Source organism: Gavialis gangeticus, unplaced genomic scaffold (genome assembly GCF_001723915.1).
Source record: "Gavialis gangeticus isolate Ggan-Ray unplaced genomic scaffold, GavGan_comp1, whole genome shotgun sequence".
Classification (NCBI taxonomy): domain Eukaryota; kingdom Metazoa; phylum Chordata; order Crocodylia; family Gavialidae; genus Gavialis; species Gavialis gangeticus.
In genome coordinates this window covers 10976974-10981603 of record NW_017728994.1, presented here as the reverse complement: position 1 = coordinate 10981603, position 4630 = coordinate 10976974, and positions in this window count along the sequence as shown.

Sequence of the window (4630 nt, the reverse complement as noted above, 5' to 3'; positions counted from 1 at the left end):
TGAACCTGTTCAGCCTCCACAAGAGAAGGCTGACAGGGGGATTTAGTGGCCTGTTTCAAACTAGTCAGAGGAGACCAGCAGGCATTGGGGGGGTCCCTGTTTCCCTGAATACTACCAGGAGTGACTAGAAATAATGGTCACAAGCTGGCAAAGGGTAAATTCAGATTAGATATCAGGAGGCGCTACTTCACGGTCAGGGCGGCTAGGCTCTGGAACCAACTTCCAAGCGAAGTGGTAATGGCTCCTACCCTGGGGGTCTTTAAGACGAGGCTTGACAACACCTAGCTGGGGTCGTTTGACCCCAGTACTCTTTCCTGCCATGGCAGGGGGTCAGACTTGAAGATCTGCTCAGGTTCCTTCTGACCCTACTAACTATGAAACTATTACAATGGTGGCAATGGTCTCAAATTGCAGCAAGGGAAGTTTAGGTTAGATGTTAGGAAAAAACCTCTCTCACTAAGAGGGGTAGTAAAGCACTGAAACAGGCTACTCAGAGAAGTTGTGGAATCTCTATCCCTGGAGATTTTTAAGGTCTGGATTGACAAAGCCTTGGCTGGGATGATAAAGTTAGGATTGGTTCTGCTTTGAGCAGGGGGTTGGGCTAGATGACCTCCTGAGGTCCCTTCCAAACCTGTTGCTATGATTCTTTGGTACTCCTGTTCCTTACCACCCAAGAGAAGTGTATAGCTATTCAGATCAGTGCAGGAGAAGAGAGACCTCCCTGCTCAGAAGTGATCTTTCTTGCAGAAGAGTTGGTTATCTTGTTGTGCCAGGAGAAAGGCTTTTCTCCCCTCACACATGTAACACCTATCCGCAGTCTCCAATGAATCATTATAAGATGAGGTAAATGGAAGAGCAACTATGATAGCTATTGCATAATTAAAGTGAAAAGTGTCTTTATGAGAGAAAGATATGTTTGAGGCTTTCAAAACATGACCAGACTTGGAGTAAAGCTTTAAATAGCTCCTTAACTTTTGCTAGCAAACCTTTAAGTGTCAACATAGTTGGAAATGTTAAAGATCACCATTTTAGTTTTCTTCCCCTAAACACAGTTTAGCTCAGCTGGTATTATATTTACATTATATTATATTATTATTTATCATTTCCTTGAAAATCTACCCAGTTATATAATATTCATACCATTTAAATTTTTTTTACCAATAAACATAGCCATTAGGGTAGAGTGAAACCAAATATACATTATATTACATAAACAATGAGTGGAGCGAATTCACAAATATTTTTTTCTGAGAGTAACATCTTTGTGCTGCTGCTATTATTGTGCTGAAAACCCTTTATGAAATATTATGTCTAAATTTCCTTTTTAAAATATAGTTTATCCTAACACATGCAAATGCTTTGATTTCTAGATATTTTGGGTTGTCTTTTGTAATATTTATACTTCCATAGCTTAAAACTCCTTTAATTAGTGGGAGGCTGAAATGTGTGGAACGTTTCATATATTCAATCTTAATTAATGATTTCATCCATATGTATAATCCCATCTGCTTAAGTGAGCTGGACTTGAGGAACAAGCATGTTTCTCCCAACCCCCAGCCATTTAAACTGTCAAAAGAAGAGCCATTTTATAGAAATGCAATTTCCTCTTCCATAAAATGAGTCTGGGAGAGCAAAATCAGTTAAGTACTTATGATTGCACCCTCTGCATAGCATAATATAATGTATCACTCGTATTTCATTACTTTTATGTAACATGCATATTGCAGTCATACCTGAAGACTCAGCAGAAGGGTCTTTTAGTCTAGACACTGTAAAAATCATTTAGTAACTAAAACCCCCAGCCCAAAAACCTCATAATCCCATGAAGATGGATATGGCTTATGTTCAGTTCCACTTTGTGAACTCTAGTTTAGAGGGAAGGTGCTGGTAACAGATTTTTTTTTTCTAGTGAAGATCTTCAATCTGTGATTGTACTCAACTAAGATCCAGTTCTGGTGATTTTCAGGGCAGATAGGAAGGGTACCTCTTTTGTCAGGCTGTTTTGTGATGAAATAGGCTGTTCAGGTGTGGAACAAAGTGGAGCTGTGAGTGACTTTTATTCATGGTGGTTTGGAGGTTTAATAGATACTGATCTGTGTAATTATTCATGGATCTCCTAGTTATGTATAAATAACATGAAGATTTGTAGAATTGTAGATAGAAATTTTAAATTATTAAAATAGTTACTGTAAGTAACTAAGCAAATTCCTCTTACTCTAGAAATATAATAATTCTTCTGAAATTAGCATGACCAATGCAAAGCATTTTCCCATTTTTCTATGGCTATGCTATTACTTGGATGTGCCCTTTATAGCTTGTTATTTAGAAGGAATGAGAAGAATGGAAAATGTATTCTGTGTCCTTAAAGGTCAAATGAATTGGTAAACAAATTTAAAACTTATTATACATTCAAGAACATTTGTGGGACTTCAGAAATGAATGCTATCATTGTTGAAAATGTATTGAACCATAGCAGCATGGTACACTGGCAAGATCTTGGTTACTGTAAAGTATGTTACCAAGGACATTTTTTTAAAAAAGCATTAAAAGATGACTGGTAAAGAACCATATTACTAAGCAAAAGGAGTATTGCCCTCATCTATATTTTAACCCTATTGAGTTAAAGCACCAGCTAGCTATCCCTCGAGGTATCCATCGTAATGCATGAACTCAAAAATCTTCAATTAAGTCAAATCAATACGTAAAATGAAAATCATACTTTGTACTCAGTCCAGGCTTTCTATCAGCTGCATCAAAGCACAACATAAGCCTTAATTAATAAAGTATACACAATCTTAATTAGCCCCCATTTTACAGAGCTATTGAAGCACCAAACAAGTGATTTGCCCAAGGTCATAAAGGTAGTTTTAGAAGTGAGAAATATAATGTTGACTCCCAGACTTCTGCTTTAATATCAGTGCTGTCCTTTTCCATTCAGTCTTGAAAGCTTTTCCTGCTTGGACTGAGATCAGGGATGAAATTTCATTCACAATGAGGTCAGTTTTCCAAATCACTAGTTTCCAAAACTAGTCTGGTTTTGGTCAGATTAAAAGTAACATAAGGATGGCCATTCTCATGCTATTTTTCCTGTTTCTGCTTAAATCAAATAGTATAGTGAGATAATAATAATAATTATAACTTGGTTTTCAGACTGAAAAATGGTATTTTTGGTTTGAATGCAGAATTAAGTTTGTCCTAAATAAAATTTCAAGTGACATTACATTATATTAAAAGGAACCTATTTTCAAAATCACATTTTTTCCTGAAAATTTGATTTCTACTTTTGTTACAAATATCATTTAAGGCATGGGTGACTGGTGCCTCTTGAGTCAAGGGAAGCAGGTGCCCCCCTGACACCAGTCAGCGACCAGAGGAAGGGGGATCCCCCAGCAGCTGATCACACTGACTGGGGGGTTCTCCACCCCCGATCTCACTCACTGAAAAGTGACCGCACCACTTCTAGAAGTCCCAAAGCCACTTCCAGAAGCAGAGCAGATGCTTTTGCTGGCAGCCCCGCTCCCCAGCTGGCACTCACAGGGGGGCACTGGTGCTCCTGCTTGCCCCCCTGCCTGGTGGCTAAACAGGGAGCGTGGCCTGACAGGGGGTGCACCGGCGCTCTGAAGGGGTACATGTGCACCTCCACGCACCCCCTACGCCACTGACTTAAGGTTACTAGAACTAAAACAAATCAAAGGAAAGCTCTTTTTTCTCAATTTGCAGTTTACTTAATTTGTGCCATGTGCGGTACTGCATGCATAGCCATTTGGCCTCTTATTTTGTCAATTGCCCATACAGAAACATGAGAAACACGAGGAACAAAAATGCAGAGAGAGAGAGAGAGAGAGAGAGAGGGAAGTGTGTTTGTATGTACAGCAAAAGTTCTGTTATCCAATGCCCATGGGGAGTGAAGGGTGCTAGATAACCCAATATGCAGGTTACCTGAGAGACCCAAACAGGTGTCTTAGCCTGTTCGGGCTGCCACCCCTCCCACTGTGTCTGGTGCACCACTGCCCTTCCCAGGCATCAGTGTGCTAGGGGAATAGGGAGGGGGGCCCCCACACAAGCTGCTTTGCCCCAGACTGTGGGGGCTCGGTGAAACCGGAAGTGCCATGGTGGGCACTTTCAGTTTCTCATTCCAGTTTCTAAGGTACCAGATAACACAGCTTTCACTGTATATGTGTGTGTGTATATAGATATGTGTGTACATATATATGTATATATATTAGGGGTGTGTGAAATGGGCCATATTTGATTTCAATTTGGCCCAAATTGGAGGTAGTGATTCGATTCACTGATTCAGATCCAATTCATAGATTTCATAGATTTCATAGACATTAGGACTGGAAGGGACCTCGGAAGATCATCGAGTCCAGCCCCCCGCCCAAAGAGCAGGAAGTCAGCTGGGGTCAGAGGATCCCAGCAAGATAAGCTTCCAATTTGCTCTTGAAGGTGTTCAGAGTAGGTGCTTGAACCACCTCTGATGGTAGACTGTTCCAGACCTTGGGAGCTCGGACAGTAAAGAAATTCTTCCTTACGTCCAGCCTGAAACGGTCTTGCAGTAGTTTATGACCGTTCAACCTCGTCATCCCTTGGGGTGCTCTGGTGAACAAACGGTCCCCCAGATCCTGGT